Here is an 18,355-nt window from a genome sequence, read left to right as displayed (position 1 = left end):
CCAGCTTGGGATTCTCTCTCCCTCTCTCTCTGCCCCTCCCCTGCTCTCACGCGCACGCTCTCTCTCTCAAAATAAATAAACTTAAAAGAAATAAATAAATACAACGTTTATTGAGATAACTGTGGGGTCACCCGCAGCTGTAAGGACTGTGCGTCCTTTCCACAAAAGGTGTTGCCCCCGACCCAGTAGTTACCCCGCGTGGGCCGTGTGTGCGTGCGTGTGTTAAATTCTACAGTATTATCTTCTCCCTGGGTGTCTGCACCCACCACCCACGTCAACAGGGAACGTTCCCGACACCCTTTGGTGACTTTCCTCTTGTCCCTTTATAACCACCTCTGCCCAGCCCGCCTCCCTAAACCCGGACGGCCACGAATCTGTTCTGCGTTTCTGAAATCTGTCATTCCAACACTATCGTATAATAGTGTATAACACTATTCGTATAACACCACCGAACACGCAGACACAGGCGCTGTGTAGACGTGGGCCTCTGTCCCCGTGGAATGCGGCCCTTGCTGCATCGCATGGTAGCTGTGTGTGAAGTTTGTCAAGAAAAGTGCTCATAATATTTCAATGCAGTACTTTAATTTCTTTTTTAAATTATTATTTGAGAGACAGAGAGAGAGAGAGAGAGAGAGAGAGTGCATGCGAGCTGGGGAGGGGCTGAGGGAGAGACAGAATCCCAAGCAGACTCCACACTCAGTGCCGAGCCTAAAGCAGGGCTCGAACCCACCACCCTGGGATCGTGACCTGAGTCTGACGCTCAACCGACTGAGCCGGCCAGTGCCCCTCAATGCAATGTTTTAAAAGATCAAAATTAATAGAAAAAATGCACAATGAACGGGGCATCGGGTCGTAAACAGACAGGCCTGGGGTGAGGGGAGCGGGGTGCTCGCTCTCAGGGCTGTGTAAGGGCCGTCCGATCTGCTGCAGGCTCCCGGTTGGAGCGCCGAGCACAGACCTGAGCAGCGAGGCCTCTGTTTTCTAATCTGTGGAAGGGGCTGACGGCGCGTCCACCTCTTCAGATTGCTGGGAAGACGGGGTGTCAGACACGTGGCCCGGGGCCGAGCCAGGGTGGGTGGTCCCCGTCCTCCACCTGCCATCCCGGAGATACTCCCGCTCTCCCAGCCGGGCGGCTAGTGGCCTCCGCACAGCCTTGGGTCCGATCTCTCCGGGCCGGGCCCGCCCTCTGAGCAGCCCTCCCCCTCGCCGAGCTAAGTCCCGGGCATCGGCGAGGTCTCGCCCCGAGCACCCCCTCCACGGAGCGGCCCTCCTTGACCGCGGAATGGGTCAGACCCTTTCTCGGGTTCGTGGGGCGCAGGGCTCAGTGACTGCTGCCTGTTGATTAGCAGGGTGACTTCAGGATGCCGTCCCCCAGTCCTGACACCTGGCCCAGGGTGGGAGCTGCCCAGGAGATTCCACCCGGGCCGATTTTGTACGTTATTTTTTTTTTTTTAACATTTATTTATCTTTGGGAGGGACAGAAAGAGACAGAGCACGAGCAGTGGAGGGGCGGAGAGAGAGGGAGACACAGAATCCGAAGCGGGCTCCGGGCTCCGAGTTGTCCGCACAGAGCCCGACTTGGGGCTTGAACCCATGAACCGCAGGATCATGACCTGAGCTGAAGTCAAGGGTCAGACGCTTAACTGCCTGTTTGGGTCTCGGGCCCGTGTTTGTGTTTGTGTTTTTGTTGCTATGTTTTACGAGTTCTTTAGGTATTTTGGATGACAGTCTTTTATCAGATGTTTCTCTGGCAAATACTGTCTCCCAGCCTGTGGCTTGTCTTCTAATTCTCCTGACAGTCTTTCCGAGAGCAGACGTCTTTAATTCTACCGCAGTCCAGCTGGCCAGCTTTCCTTCTTGGATCCTGTCTGGGCGTTGTGTCTGAAAGCTCATCGCCATCCCCAGGGTCACCGAGACTTTCTCCTGGGTTGTCATCGAGGAGATCAGGGTTCGCATTTTACTTTAAGTCTGTGACCCACTTTGAGTGAATTTTCGTGAAGGGGGTGAGGTCCGTGTCTAGATGCGTTTTTCTGCAGGTGGACGGCCGGGGGGTTCGGCCCCGGTTGTCGAAGAGACGGTCTCTGCTCCGTCGTGTCGCCTCCGCTCCTTTGTCAGACGTCCGTCGACTGGGTTTCTGGGGCCTGTTTCTGGGCTCTGTTCTGTCCCACGGTCGGTGCCTTCTTCCGCCGGGACACGGCGGCGTGATTGCTGTGGCTTCGCGGTGGGCTTGACGTCGGGTAGTCCCCCTCCGGCTCTCGGGTTGGCTCCTCTGGGTCCGTGGCCTCCCGTCCATTGTCAATATCCATGAAGTGACTTCCTGAGATTTGAGTGGGGTTGCAGTGTATCTCCCACACCAACTCCAGACAGACTTCCTGGGACGGAGTGAGGGCCCTGGGAGGGACAGAGGGCCCTGGGGAGGGACAGAGGGGCCTGGGGAGGGACAGAGGGCCCTGGGGAGGGACAGAGGGCCCTGGGGAGGGACAGAGGGGTCTGGGGAGCGACAGAGGGCTCTGGGGAGGGACAGAGGGCCCTGGGGAGGGACAGAGGGCCCTGGGGAGAGACAGAGGGGCCTGGGGTCATCTGCTCCCTCTGTAGTCTCACCCCCCAAGGGACAATGGGGGCTCCCATCCCACCACGTGCCACTCCTGAAAATGTTTTATTTGTTCCCATTTTGTGGTTGGAACGGGCCCAGGCCCCTCAACCTGTCGGCCAGGTGGGACATGGGCTTAGGGAGAGGGCCTGTCAGCAAAGGCCATCTTGCCCCTGAGCCAGTGTCCTGACCGGCCAGTTCTGGGCCTCCTCACCTGACTCCGGGAAGCCGAAAACTTGTTTTTCTGCTTACTCGCCCCGGATGTGACCAGCCCGGGCCAATGGCAGCCCTCCAGGGCCCCGCGTGTCTGCGCAGAACGGCCTCCGGCCTCCCGGAGCTGTGGGGATTTATACAAGCACGTAATGGGGACTGTAAATCACGGCAGGTCAGGATAAGTCGGTCCCTGGCTTTAGGAGGGGGGAGGGGGCGAGGAGGTGTCTGTGACAGGAGTGAGCCCAGCCTTGAGCTGGGCTGTCTGTTGGCACATCACAGATAATAAAACTGCATCTTCCTGCGACGCACGGGGCAGACTTGTGTCAAACCAAGATGTTGTAACTGATGCCTCGTGACCAGGAGCGTCCCGTCAGAAGGCCACGGTCCATGCACCACGCATCCCGCACACATCATAAAGATACAGTAATGGTACATGTGTCTTTAGAGAAATACTAATATTGTTGTTTTACGAGAGACAAGAGTTGAAAATATTAAAAGTCAGAATTTTATGGCCTAAAAAGAAAGTTAAATAATGAGGACGTGGGAAGGGAGATCAAAATATCTGTCACTGTTGGTCCCAGTGTCCTGGAGACAGGGCGGCGAGGCCGACTTTGACGGGCAGGCCGGCCTCCGCAGCCCCTCTGTGAACCTGTGGGCGGGCGGGCGTCTCCTCCCCCAGAAGGGCTTGAAGATTCGTCCAGAGAGTCGCAGGCCTGGAGAGAGGCTGGGCACGTCCCGGGGAGGGCCGAGCCCAGGGTCCCTCTGGCTCTGGGCCTGGACGGGGATGTCCCGGCGGCGGCTAGCTTTACCCCAGATCTTTCCAGAAGGACATTCTCCTGGCTCCCACGTGCACCCTGTTGGACGGTCACACGCCACGGTGCAAGGCTTACAGCTTCATGTTGTGAATCAGCTTGAACGACTCCCTGCAAAGGAGCAAATTAAGGGTCCAGGGAAGGTGCTGCGGATGGTCAGGGGGCCAGGTGGGTTCCTGCCAGTCCCTGGACCCCAGGGGGCTGTCCCCGGTGGACGCCAATGAGCACCAAAGACCGGCGATAGGTTCGTCGGCTGTGGCTGAGCCCCCACCCCGGGACTTTGCTCCACCCCGGGTTCTGCCAGTGACAGTCGTGAGCTCTGTTCACAGCTCTCTGGGCCCCAGTGGGAAGGCCCCCCACGTGTGCCCCGGGGTGTGCCCCTGACCCAGGGTCAGGCTCCTCTAGAACTTTGCTCAGGTTTTTTTTTTTTTTAAAGGTGACATTCCCATGGTTTAAAGTTAACCATTTCATTTCTTTTGATGTTTTTACATTCATTTATTTATTTTGAGGAGGGAGGGACAGAGAGAGAGGGAGAGAGAGAGAGAGAGAGAGAGAATCCCAAGGAGGCTCCACCCCAGGGCAGAGGCTGTTGCCGGGTCTCGATCCCATGAACCGTGAGATCGTGACCTGGGCCGAAATCAAGAGTTGGACGCTTAACTGACCGAGCTGCCCAGGCGCCCCTAAATTAACGATTTTAAAGTGAATAACTCAGTGACCGTCTGTCCACAGCGGTGTGTAGCCACCCCCGTGTGTCCCCCCCACGCTTCCGTCCCACCGAGAGGAGACCCCGTTCGCATCGGCGGTCACTCCCTCTCTTCCTCCCCTGCCCTGGAGGCCACCACTCTGCTTCCGTGTCTGGATTGGCGGGTTCTGGATGATGCCTCCTGTCAGCGGGATCCTACGCTTGGACTTCGTGTCTGGCTTTTCTGACTCAGCGTCACGTGTTTGAGGCTCATCAGTGGGGTAGCGGGCGTCCGCGCCTCGTCCCTTCTCGTGGCCGAGTTGTACCCAGCGTGTGCGTGGACCCCAGCTGTCGCCTGTCACCCGCCGACCGACTGCTCCCGCCGGGTGCAGCTGTGAGGCTCGGACGTGTGCAGCCGAGGTTCCGTTTTCAACTCTTCGGGTAATTTTCTCCAGATGGAGACACAGTTTCTCCCCTGGTGTTGATGTCCCTGCTGACTAGTGGCAGCTGTGGCCCAGCACTGACCCGGCGGCTGGCCTTTTGCTGGGCGATTCCCTTAATCTGAAGCGTTTGGTTTGAAGAGCTTTGGCCAACTCATCCAGCCGCGGGACCCCCGATCACGTGGGGAACCCCCTCTCCTGGTGGGCTCCCTCCGGCCCCTTTCCGGGGAGCTGCACGCCTCCCGCCCCGAGATGCAGCCGACACCCCGCATTCCGTCACGCGAGGTGAACGTGGTCTCCCGCAGAATCCGTGCGATCCGTGTGCAGCCTCTGGCCAGAGCCATGTGCCCAAGATCCGTCCACACCGCTGCTTTCCCGGCGGTCATACTTATCGCCGCACAGAGCCCCCTCACGCGGCCACTCACCCGGCTGTGCCCTCCGCTTCCTTTGGGAGCAGCATGTCGTGGCCCCCGCGCCCCACTTGGCATTCGTGCAGCGAGTGACACATTTGGAATGACAGCGAGTAGCTGTTCACACCTCAGTGTCCTGCTGGAGAGGATGACCCGGGGAGGGCAGAAACCACGGCTGCCCGGGGGTGGGGTGGGGGGCTGGGGGGCGGGAGCGAGCCCAGGGGCCTTTCTGGTGCTGTCTGCCGGGCTCGCTGCCCCCCGGCTTTGAGTTCACCCCCCCGAGGGACACCCCACCCGGCCTCAGCACCATTCAGAGCACCAGGGAGGAAGCTAGGTGCCTACGTCCAAAGAAAGGCCTGTCCAGTGGGATTATAAGCGTGCGCTTCGAACTCCGAGGGGACGCAGGACAGCGCACCTGCCCAAGACGGGGGCTGAGGCCCGTCTGCTGGGCGACACGGGGAGAGAGCCCCTGGAGCTTCAGGACCGCCCCCACCCAGCACTGGCGGGTCGCTCCGTGGCCCGGGGAGCAGCCCCCTGACCGCGAGAGGTGGGGAGAGCCCCCTGAGCAGGGCGGGGCCGGAAGGCTGGGCGGACCGTGGGACGCCCGCTTGCCCGGGGAGGTGTGGCCCTGGGGCCGAGGCCCGAGGCCTGTGTGGTCCGATCCGTCCCATGTGGCTTCCCCAACACGCACGGTTACATAAACGATGATAGCACTTCATAAACATTTTTCTAACATGCGGAATGTCTGACATGAATTTCAGCTATTTTAGAACTAATAAACAGTTGTCAATGTCATGGCCGACGCGGAGCAGAAGCCACAGCAATTTGTGGAAGATCAAAGGCATGAGCAAGGGTCTGGTCTTTAAAGAAAGAGAGGGTGAGGGAGGCCCGCCCCGGGCCTGGAGGCAGGGGCTCTACCCAGCGCGGGCTGCTCGGCGGGGGTCCCGGGGCCGGGTGGCTGGGGGCCCTCGTTGCCCCGAGGCGCAGGCCCCTCGTGACGACTCACGGCGCTGACGTCCGTGCCCGTGCCGGCCAGGGCCTTCGGGGGCCGGGTCTGTGCCGGCCGGTGTGCGCCCCGCCGGGCGCCTCGCCAGCCGCCTGGCCTCGGAGCCCGAGGCTGGCGCCACAGCTCCGGCCTGCGGAGGCCAAGCCGAGGCCCCGGCGTGCCGTGCCACGTGCCTCGGGGATGTGCTCCGTCTGCGTGCGGCCCAGGGCGGCCCTGGAAGTCAGGACACCTGAGCGCATGTCTGATCGGCCACCGGCCCCACGGGCCTCCGAGCTGCCTGCTCTGGTTTTCCTAGGTGTCCTCCTGTGCTGGGGCTGGGGGCTGGTCAGGGGGTGTTGGGGACGCCCAGCGTGGGGCCCCTGCGCTGGCGGCTGTATCTCTGCAGCTCAGAGGCCAGGAATCTGAGGGGACCGTGTGGACGCTGAGGGAGCAGGTGCATGGGGGTTGCAGGGAAACACTGAGACCCCACACTTACGGGGGCAACACAACAGAGACAGGTGTATAACCTGTTCTATGTGAGCCCAGCGGGGATGCGGACAGAGCCCTCGCCCTCTGTGCCCTCTTCCAACCTCCTTGCCCCCCCCTTCCCTGAGAGCTCCTGTCTCAGGGCCTTTGCACCTGCTGTCTGCTTTTCTCCTTTCCTTCTTCACACATTTTCTGCCCTGCTGCCACTCAAATATCTGTTTCAGGGTGAGAGGGGCTGGCCGTCTTCACAGCTGCCTTCGCGGACCTCAGTGGAACCTCCATCTGTTGTGGGGTGAGCTGTGTCCCCCAAAAGATATACGGAAGTCCTGGGGCGCCTGGGTGGCTCAGTCGGTTGGGCGTCCAACTTCGGATCAGGTCACGATCTTGCGGTCCGTGAGGTCAAGCCCCGCATCGGGCTCTGGGCTGACGGCTCAGAGCCTGGAGCCTGCTTCTGAGTCTGGGTCTCCCTCTCTCTCTGCCCCTCCCCCGTTCATGCTCTGTCTCTCTCTGTCTCAAAAATAAATAAATGTTAAAAAATTAAAAAAAAAAAAAAGATATACTGAAGTCCTAACCACAGCAGATGTGAAGGCGGGCTCATTTGGAATAGGGTCTTTGCAGATGTGGTCAAGTTAAGATGAGGTCACTAGGCTGGGCCTTGATCCAACGGCTGGTGTCCTCATAGGGACACGTCCCCATGCAGACAAACGCAGGGGAGGCGCCACGGGGAGACAGAGGCAGAGATGGGCAGGGTGAAACCGCAGCCCCAGGGACACCTGGGGCCACCAGGAGCTGGTGGGGGGTGGTGGCCAGGAAGGACCCTCCCCCTGGAGGCTCCCCCTGAAGGCTCCCCCTGAAGCTACCCTGATGTCAGGTGAAATCCAGAGACTGAAAGGGGGCAGACTAAGCGCATAATAGACAAGTAATATGTATTTCCGAGCGAACGGAGAACGGAGGAAATGCGGAATTCCTTCACTGTGTTTCAGCCCCCGCCAGGGACTTAGCCTCGGGGCTGGGGGCTTCCCAAGTGGTGTGTCCCCTGGGACCTGTCTGGGTCTCAGCACCCCCACTCCCGGCCCACTCTGACCTGGGACAGCCAGGCCTGCCTGAGCTACACAGCTTAGCACCTCGACCCTCTTTCCCCTGAGAGGAGGGCCTCTGAGTCTCCCCTTGGACCTGGGTCAAGTGGACCCAGGGGCAGGTGGGGTGAAGGCGGAGGGGAGGAGCCAGCCCCGCCCATTTCCAGGGTCCCAGGGCTCACACGGGGTGCTGATCACCCAGGGGAGTGACCAGCCCCAGCCCGGCCCGGGATTCAGAGAGAATGTTCTGTCACTGCGAGGCAGAGCCCTGCTGTTCCCTGCAGGCCCCACTTGCCAGGCCTGCTGGACGTCCGGTGGCCGCACGAACCCGAGAGCGAGGCCGGAGGGGGCCTAGAAGGGGGGCTTGGGGCTGCCGGCAGGGGCCAGGCCTCCCCAGGGAATCTCCCCCAGATTCTGCCTGGGATCCCCCCCCCCCCCCCCCCGCCCCGGGGACAATGACACAGGAGACCCTGCTCACACACACGCCGGCTGTGCTCACAAGCCTTGCCGGGAGCCGAGTGGAGAGGGCGGTAGGGGCACACGGGTGCGGGGGGCCGCGGGCGCGTCACCGCGAGCCCCGGGCTCCCGTGCCCTCGTGTGTGGAGCAGGGCTGCGGGGAAGGCCGATGGGCTACACGGCCCTGGCCACCGCCCTCCACTCCGTCCCTCTGGGGCGTCATCCGGGCGGTGGCCCCAGAATGAAGAGCCCAGGGGCAGCGGTCAGACGAGGGCCTCGTGTGCACGGAGCGGACCATCCCGGGGGTTTCCACCTGTGGCGGGCCCACGGCCCAGCTCGTCGTCCCGTCCCTCCGCCCTCAGCCTCGGGGGCTGCCGGTCCCTGCAGTAATGAGCAGGGCCGTGATAGTCGAGGCACAGAGATGGGACGCGTGGAGCTGGGGTGGGGGTGGGGCTGGGTCCTGGCCCCTACCCAGCCTGCACCTGTCCCTTGCTGACGACGTTACGTCCGCTGAGGCTCGCCCCTGCTTGTGTGGAGGACCACGGCCCGTGTGTGCTCCCCGCCGTCCAGCTGCTGGTCCCGAGGCTAAGGGTGTGCCGGGCCCCGGCCTGCAGGGGCCGTTGACCAGCCGTGGGGACGGGGCAGGTGCGTCCCGCCGGGCGCTGAGCGTCTGCGCTCGTCCACCCTCCACGTGCCCTCCCAGCGTTGCCCAGTGCGGGTGGTGGGAGCAGCGCGAAGGACCCGCAGACTACCTCCCGGTGCCTGGAGCTGGGCTCCGCCCTGGGGAGGCCACCGCCCTTCCAGAGGGAGACCGGGGAGCCCCGGCAGACGCGCCCCAGCACGTGCTCGCCACCCCCCCGGGCCCACTTGAGCCCCGCTGACCGGCCCCAGCAGCCCCAGGGCGATGGCGCGGCCCTCAAGTTGCAGCCCAGCAGTCCCCCACGGCATTCTCATCGGAGAAGGAAGGTCCCCCCTCCTCCTGGCCGTGGCTCCCCACCAGGCCCCTTCCTTGTCTGGGGGCATCAGCCGACACCTCTGCCTGGCAGTGGAGCCTGGCACGACCCCTACCCTGCCTGGGTGGCCGGACTGCCCTGGGGCGTCGGTCAGGAGGCTGCGTGGAAAACCCAGCCTATCTGTCACTGACAGGGGCTGCGCCGCGGACCCGGGGGCTCAGTCTGCAAAGGCCTCATCTCCACATTCTGGCTCAGCCTTCCTCTTTGGGGTTCCGGAGTCCAGCTGGCCTGGGTGTCATGGAGAGGGCTGAGGGGGGCCCAGGCTCTCCCCCCCTCCCCCCCCTCCCCTCCGCTCCCGTATCTCGGGGCAGCAGGCTGGAGGGGAGCAGGCTGGCTCCCTCCCCCTGCACCTGGCCTCCTGCCTGTAGGGCTCGGTCCGCCTGCACCTTGGGGCCGGGGACACCCACCCCCACACGCCCCCAAGCCCTGCCCTGCCTCCCGCCCCCCCCCCCCCCCCGCCCCTCCCACAGTGCTGCAGACTACAGCTTGGAGGCCAGCTTGGGCCACTCTTCCAGTTAGTAGCAAATGCACTTGGGTGTCAGCACCGTGCCCTTGCCTCGGTTTGGGGATGAGAACTGGGGATGAATCCCCACGAAGCTGTCTCTGCCTGTGCCCAGCGGCCCGGGGCCCCCGAGTCACAAGTGGCTGCTGAGGGCTGTCCGGCCCCAGCTGAGCTGCCCGGTGGGTGTGCGACACGGGGGTTCGCAGAGACCCAGCTCAAACACGCCGTCCCGGGGGGTCACATCAGCACCTTCTGTGTTGCTGACATGCTGAAGTGACAGCATTTTGGACACGCGTGGTTAGAATATATTATTTTTAAGAAAAAAATTTTTTAATGTTTATTTTTGAGAGAGAGAGAAGAATATATTACTAAATGCATTGTGCCTGTTTCTTTTCCCTTTCCTGTCATGGCCACTTGCACTCTGGGCTCACGCGCGCGGCCCGAGGTACAGTCGTCCCGGACTGCACGGGGCGGCCCAGGAGGCAGACACACAACAAATGGACAGGTGCGTGACGAGCACATGTCAGGTCACCGTGACGGCCCGACGGAAGTGAACAGGGCGGCTCCCCGAGAGGGGGGTCAGGTTCAGCTCCCCTCAGATGCCGGGCACCCTGCTCTGCCTGCGCAGGTCCCCTCGACCGGAGTGAGCAGAGTCCTGGGGCAGTTGCTGACCTGCCTCGGCCCAGATGTGGAACACCTGCCTTCCAGTCTCTTTTGTGCCTTCCAGTCACTTTGGGGGACGGGGTTGAGGATGTGGTCTGGCCGCCTCACCAGCATGCCGGACACTCAGGGGAGCCGTGATCGTGAGGTCCATGCACTTTGCTCTAAAAGGATCTGGGCCCATGCGGTCGTACGGGCTGTGGTTTCTGTGGCTGCCAGCAGGGTGAGGTGGTCTCTCCTGGGTGGAGGAGAGAAGGGCGGGTGAAGAGGCCCGATGTCCTGGGGCCGCCGAGACAAAGTACCACAGACCAGGTTTAAACAGCAGAAATGCATTTCCTTGCAGTTCTGGAGCCTGGAAGTCCGAGATCAAGGTGTCCGCATGGCCAGTTCCCTCTGGGGGAGGGTCCTAGCTCCTCGGCCGCTCCTGGTGGGCACCGTGGCCAGCAGCACCTGAGCTCCTTGGCTTGTACAAGCAGCACCGAACCTCTGCCTCCACTGTCACATGGGTTTCTCCCTGTGCGTGTGCCTGTGTCCCCATGTCCCCCTCCTGCAAGGACACCAGCCACATCGGATTAGGGCCCCTCATAGTGAGCAACACCTTAACCGAGCAAATCTGCAACAATCCTATTTCCAAATACGGTCACGTTCTGAGATACGGGGGGGTTAGGATTTCAGCGTGAATTTGGTGGGGACACAATTCAGTCCATATACTTGGTGTGGGGGGAGGAGTCAGCAGCCCCCAGTCCTGGACTTTGTGTACAGCAGGCCCCAAGTCTGACTTGTGCTTGAAACTGGTACAGAGGGGGGCCCGGAGCCCCACAGTCAGGATGGAGCGGTGCTGGGGACCCACCGGGTGGGCTCCCTGGAAGCAGTGCCCGTTCAAGTGGCCCACAGGGAGGGGTGCTCAGGAGGAGGGTGGGCAGGGAAAAGCTAAGCACATTGGACCCCCCAGGACAGAGATGGTCCAGGAACTGCCCAGCCCTGTTCCCGACCTTCCCAGGGGCCCAGCTCTCAGTGGCTCCAGGGAGACCCTGCTTTTTTCGTTTTTCTTTGTTTTTGGTCTATAGCTGAATTTAACTGTAAAGGGCAATAAATTATGGATCAGGAAAAACATTCCTTGTCCCCACAAAGGACGTGGCTGTCCCCGGATGACTAGTGACTCTGAATTACTGTTACTTAGTATTTATAACTCCCGCCGGACAGAGCTCACAGATGTCCCTGGGAAATCCTGCCCCTGGTGTATTTTTAGAGCCTATTGTCTGTCCTGATCGGGTTCTCCTAGACTTGCCTCGGCCGAGGTGGGAGTGTGAGAGTCCTGTGGGTCTCAAGGGAGGCCCAGCGGCGCCCAGACCTCTCCCCGCAGGACAGGAGTGGGCGCTGGGCCCCTGGGGAGGGGGCGCCTGCGTCCATCTGAAGTCCAGCAACGGCTCTTCCAGGGCTGGTCTTCTGGAACACCCGCTGTGTGCCCACCGCTGAGCTGGGAGCTGGGGACCGGCAGCGGGGAAGAGCCCTGTCGGGGTCACGAGCACGCTTGTGGGGGCCCTGGGAAGGCTGGTGGGGTAGCCGAGTCTCAGGAGCGGCTGAGCAGGGCCGGGGCGGAGAGCGGGGCCCCTCACAGTCGTGGTGGGGTGGGAGTGGGGTGGAGAGGCATGGGTGGGGGGGCCGTGGAGAGCGCCGGGTGTCCCGAGGCCCTGTCAGCAGTCCCCCTCCTCCTGGGTCTCCAGGGGCTGTGCCTCTTTGGGGGGGGGTCACAGAGAGGACCCAGCGAGGGGCTCCTCGTCTTCTCCAGGGCCGGCCAGGACAGAGCTGTGCCAGCCTGGTGACTGACGAGACCCTCGGTGGGGCCGCCTTGTGTTTCTGCTGTTGTTCGTGGCCCACGCCCCCCCCAGAGCTGAGCACCTCCCCTCCACCTGCAGCCCCCCACCCCGTAATGTCCTGGACCTGCCCGTTCTCCCCCCGGGGGCCCTGGGGTGTGGGTTTGGGGACCCCCTGGTGGCCGTCCCTCTGGCCTGGCTGTGTGTTCTCCCAGGTCCCCCACACAGGGCTGGTGCTCTAAGTATCTCTTGGCCTCCAGTGCGTAGATGCACTTTACTTGAGTATTTAATGTCCTCTCTCATTCATAAAATAAACAAGGGAGGTTTATCTGCAAGTGGCTGTGAACTCCCGCGGTCGCCCTGCGCAGCCGAGGCCAGGAAGCCCTCAGAACTTGACCGAGGGGAGGCGCGGGCCGGAAGCGGACAGACCTACTATTTTACTTTGAAAGGCTAATGGGGCTGGGCTAGAGGGTCTTAAATCTTCCCCCAGAAAACCCCGGCGGAGCTTTGCGGGGGGAGTCGTCCATCGGCACACGCCCGCTCAGGGAGCTCTTGATTTAAGGAGGCCGTGGGTCTGGGGGTTTCTGTGTTTAGTTTACGGGCTTTGGAAACACTCATTGCACTCTCCCTGAACACCGGGCTCCGGGCTGAGCACTGAGGTCCTCAGAGGGGCTCTGTTCCCTACCCCCACCCTCCTGGAACATGCTTGAGAGTCACGGAGGGAAGGGGCCCCCAAAGCCATCCACCTCGGTTAATCCCGTTCCATATGTTGGGGACGGACTTCCCGGCTCCACTGAAGAAATCCCATCCCTGATTATGGCCAGCGCAAAGGGTCAGGCTGCTGCCCAGACCTCCTTGTTCCCTTCCCCTGCCCTCACCCCCAAGAGTGGGAGACGGGCTCGCGGCTGCCACGGTCGAGCTGAGGACCGCTGCCCGTTCTCCTGGGGACACTGTGTCCAAACCATCCGAACCTAAGCCCCAAGTTTTCTTGGGTGGCTCAAGTCCCAAGGACAGGCTTTGTCAGCCTCAAGCTGGCCGGTGCCCTTGGATGACCTGGGAGTTCTCCCTGCAGGGTGAGGGTCAGGGCTCCCTGCTGGCTGGCCCCGGGGGTGTGGGGTCCCTCCCGACTCTCTGGGCATCCCCCACCCCCACCTCCCAGTTTGGAATTGCTGGAAAGAGATTCGCATAGAAGGGATCTGGCTGGGTCCTGGCCCAGGATCAGCTGTCATGACCCACTGGGCTTGAAGGGCTTTTGGTAATTCTTTCAAGATCTTCAGAGAAACTCCTCACTTGCTCTCCCTGTGGTCTGGCGGCCTCTGCTCTGGAAGCTGCGATCCTTTGTCCTTTCCTGCCACCTGCCTGTCTTGTCTTCTGCGGGGAGGCCCTGAGTGTGGGCTGGAGGGGCTGGGGCACTCCTGAGTCCCCCCTGCCCCCACCGATGTCACCCCCAGGGCCTGCCTGGGGGTCTGGTCCGGCAGGCCTCACACAGTGGGAAGGGACACAAGCCCCAGGACAGACCACTGGGAAAGGGGGCACTGTGGCTATCAGACCAAAGGGCGCGAAGGGTCAGGGGGTCGAAGTTGTGCTCTGTGCTGTCCCCGTGTCTGTGTCCCCATTCCCTGCCGCCCCCTCTCAGCCCCTCCTACTCTGCACAGACAGTGGCTTCCTCCTCCTCGTCCAGGCACACGGCCTGCTCTGGGTCTGACTAGACCTGCCCCATTCCTGGCCACCAGAACCTGGCAGAGGTCAGGTCAAGGGCACTGCCCACCGTGCTCTGATGTCTTCTGCGCATTAAAAAAAAAAGAATCGCCAGAACAGGGTTTGAAAATTGTGTAACCTCTAAAATGTTTATGTTGCACAACTTGGCACATCTCACACGAAGGAGACACAACTTAGAAAAGATGAATTTGGAGGTCAGACGGGAAGCCCTCGTGCGCCACCCCCCCGGGAACCAGAATCCCTCCGACTCGCCCCGCCAGCCCCCAAGCCTTCCTGGGGAGAGGCCTGCCCCACCTTGTGGTCGACCGGAACGTGCCTGGCTCTGAAGGCCCCTGGCCTGGCCCTCCATTCCCACCCTTGGTGGTCCGGGTGTGGGAATCAGCCCCACCCAGCACCCCCCCCACCCCCTGACCCTGGCCAGGCCCTGGGGCCCAGCTGTCAGAACTGGCCCTGGCTTTTCAGGGCGGGACAGCAGTGCGTGCTCTATCTGGGGTTCCTAAATGGGGTTCCTGGAGCCCTTTCCCTGTGTGCACAGGGCTGTGCTGGTGGAGGACAGGGGTTGCTGTCCACACGGGTTGGGCTGGGGCTGGCTGGGTGCTGTTCTCCCCACCCCCTTCCAGGTACATGGGAGCAGGGCCTGCATGGATCACCCCCACGCAAGTCCCCCTCTGGGAGTGTGCTTCTGGGGATCCCGCCTCACCCAGGACCCCTTACCTCACATCTGCCTTTCCGGGGACCCCACCTTACCCCTCTCGTCCCCGTCTTCGACTGTCCTCAGAAGGACTGAGAGCTGTGGGGTGACTGAGGAAAGACGGAGGCCGACCATCCCCATGGTGGGTGGAAGGACGGGCTTCCGGGGGCAGGCGGTCCTGGGAGGGCCTGGCCGGCCTGCCCCCCAGACGCCAGCAGGGGCACAGGGTCCACTCATGCACTGATATTCCACCACCGCTGAGGGTTGGCCAGGCCCTGGGCTCAGTACTTTGTTGTCCCCTCCCGCTCATAAAAGCCTCGGACAAGGCTCAGGGGAACACGTTTAGAGCGAGCTGTAATTGTTAAATATTCTCAGGAGCTCTGATCTTTAAAGCTGTCTCTACACAATCCCTCTGTCGTGTAACCCACCCCTCTTCTCGGGCATACAGGGTGTCTCCCTCCTGCCCCCGGTGGTGGGACGGCTGTGCTCAGAGAGACCTCCTAGCACTGCCTGAGAAAGGCATCGTGGAGGAGGCACCATCTGTTCGGTGCACAGAGGGAAAAGCATGTGCAAAGGCCCAGAGGCGTGGCGAGCCTGGATGCTGGCAAGCGTCCCCCATACCCAAGAGAGGACGCAGGTGTGGGAAAGGGGAGCCCTCAGGTCACGGGGTGGTCAGGGTTCTGGCCAACTGCGCGGTTGCTGGGGTGTTACCTGGGCCAGGGTGTTTGGAAACAAAGAAGAAACCGGCCCAGATTTGCATCACGGGAAATCTGAGCTCTGGGCCGCGAGGAGGGGTGGAGGAGGGTGGGCAGCTGGATGGGAGGGGCCGATGGTGAGGAGGACCCCGGCCGCCGGGGATTCTGCAGACACCGTGGGGAGCAGCGGCTGGCAGCAGAGGGGCGCAGGTTGTGCGGGGTGCGGCTCCCACGCGGGGAGGCCCGGGTCCCTCCTGCAGGAGCGGAGCTCCTCCTTGGCCAGCCGCCTCGATGGTGGCGGTGGAGGAAGGCCGTTGGCCAGCGAAGGAGAAGTCCAGATTCCTCGGGGTGTCCTGCCCCGGAGTCCAGTGTGGAGGCCCTGCTCTGGCCTCCTGTCCTCCCACCCACCCGCCTCCCTCCCCCAGGCCCCAGCCTGGCCAGACGCCGTCCACCGGCGGTGCCGAGAGCCCTTTATCAGATAATAAATAAGGCGGCTGGAGCCGTCGGTGTCAACATCTTGGCGTGCGTCACAGGGCATTGGGGGTGGGGGGGCTGCCTGCCACGGCCTCCGAGTGGTCGTCTAGGGCCGGCCGCCCCCACCCCGGCTCCAGCCGGGCTGTGGGGCTCAGCCAGCCCCCTCCCCTTTGGGGCCCGTTCAGCGGCTGCCGCAGCGCCTGTGGGAGGAAGGACGGGGACCCCCCCCCCCCCCCGGCGCCCGCAGCCTCGCGGCCTCAGGGGGCACCTGGCCTCTCTGGCCTCCGTTGGCCGAATGGGGGTCCCCCTGGGGGCTGGGACCCCGGCCTCGTCGTCCTCTCCCTGAGTGCCTGTCCACGCGGCCTGGAGGAGGGCAGCCCCTGGGCCGCCACTAGCTGTCCACGGTTCGTGGTGAAGGAAAGCAGTGAGAAGTTACAAAGGCGTGGTCCCTTTCCCAGAGACAGCGGCCGGCTGTGTTTGGTGGCAGAATGGCCTGTTTTTGATGACGGTGACAGCAGTAACTGTTCTTTTCTAAGAAACGGCCTTATTTGGTCAAATAAAAAGCTGGTACCCTGCATGGCTCGCCCCAAAGAACCCTTTTCCCTTCTTAAGGAGCTCGTTCCATTTTCCCCGCAGGTCTGCAGGGCTGTGGGGGGGGAGACCTGGGCTGCAGGGGGTCAGCTGGGGCGGGCGCGGAGGCACCGAGTGGGGCCGCAGCACAAGGGCCCGAGGGGACGCACGTGCACCCTGGCGTGGGCTCGGGACACACTCTCGGCTAAACGCAGTGGCGTTCGGAGAAGCGGGGAAGCAGCTGCCCCCGGGTGTCGCCCACCCTGGGTCCGTCCGAGAGGACGTGCGGGCGGGGTCCCCTCTGAGGAGCCCCGCAACCCCGTCCTTGGCACGCCCTGGAGTGAAGCGTTGGGCTTCAAGTGCGTGTGTGTGTGTGGGGGGGGGGACCCCAGCTGAGGGGACTCCGGGCGTCACCCCTTCCTCTGTGTCCTCAGTTCTGCCCGCATCAAGGCACCCGGACGGACCCCAGCGGGGGCTCAATGGACGGGACAGCCGCAGGGTCGGGTCCCCTCCTGCCGGCTCTGGGGCGGCTCCAGCTGGGAAGGTGACGGGAATCGAGTGCACGGTCAGGCAGCACGGACGGAGCGGCCTTTCCTTCTGTCCGGCGGCTCCGATGAGCGGCCGGCTGCCCACGCCCGCCAGCCTCCCCGGCCCATCCGGTGGTTTCCGGCCAGCCAGGCAGAGCCGAGGGTGGGCTGGCAGGAGGAAGCACCACAGGAAGGGGGTATTGGCGGCCATATGGAGGCTCCGGGTCCCGAAGCTTCCGGCCCCGAAGGGGCACTGGGGGGAAAGGCTTAAATTAGCAGCAACGCTCATGCCCAGAGGTAGGGTGCTCAGCCTCCCTCGTCCTGGGCACGACACATCCAACAATGAAAAAAACGGAAGAGATGGCTTCTTCCTTCCCTCGTCGTCAACCCCCCCTTCCTGTCAGGATCCCTGTTCATGGGCAGGGAGCCGGTGGGCCGGACATCCATTCCCCCTCCTCTTTGTGAGGACCCTACCTGTCCTACTGTGGACACCTCCAGGAAGCCTCCTTGGGTTGGAGAGTGCAGAACGCCGCTCCTGGATATGGGGACCCCCAGGCCCGGACCAGCTGCGCACGTGTGTGCATCACTTGGCCACAGGCACATGGCACCCTCCCCCTGCAGATGGGGAGACCGAGGCTCCGACAAAAGCCACTGGGTTCCCAAGTGGTAGCACCGCTGGGTGAGAGGATGCCATGCTGTCCCTCCAAGCCCAGGCCCCCACGTGGGCCCCTCAGTGGCCAGGTGCCTTGTGCCACCGCTCGGAGCCCTGGTCTCCCCCATCGGAGAAGAGGGGACCCGCACCAGCCCCCTCGCAGGGGGACAGGGCGGAGCGCAACGCAAGCCCAGAGGAGGTCCTCGAGGGTGCCGGGTGGCCTCCCGCCTCTCCTGCCCTCCGGGGCCTCTGCTCCCTCACCTGGAGCCTGGGCGCCACCCCCCCCTCCCCAGCCCCCAATGGCCCCGGAGGACGGACGTTGCCCCCCGCACAGCTGCTTGGGCTGGGAAGGCCGAGCAGGGAGTTGCCGCTTGGTTCTTCCAAAATAACGGTGAGGGCCTCTCGCTCGGGACCCGACGCCTGGTCGGGGGTGGGGAGGCGGGAAGGGGGCACCGCCCTGCCCAACTGGGCAGCTCCTCACCTGCTCTCCTGTGAGTAGCCTCCCGGGAAGGGCAGCCCGAGGCCTGTGGGCACGGAGACGGGATGGCAGCGGGGTCTCCCCCCCGCGACAGGGGCGTCCTGTCCGGGCTGAGCCCCCTCCGCCAGGCACGTCCGCGCACAGGCACCCCGCCTGCAGGTGCCACACGGTGAGAGGCAGCAGCACCTGGCTCGCCTGCCACACCCCAGTCAGAAGCGCCAGGCCTACATGCGGACACAGGGGCACATGGGGACCAGTGCCCCGAACCTCAGCGCGTTCCCCGTGCCCTGACTGCGGCCCAGAGCAGCAGCACGTGGCAGGACAGGGCCTCAGACCCGGGTCCTCCTGACCGCGCAGGGATGGCTTCTCCACGTGTGGGCCCCCGGGCCGGCCCAGCGTCCCTCTCCCGT

Source organism: Panthera leo, chromosome A3 (genome assembly GCF_018350215.1).
Source record: "Panthera leo isolate Ple1 chromosome A3, P.leo_Ple1_pat1.1, whole genome shotgun sequence".
Lineage (NCBI taxonomy): Eukaryota > Metazoa > Chordata > Mammalia > Carnivora > Felidae > Panthera > Panthera leo.
This window is presented reverse-complemented; position numbering follows the sequence as displayed.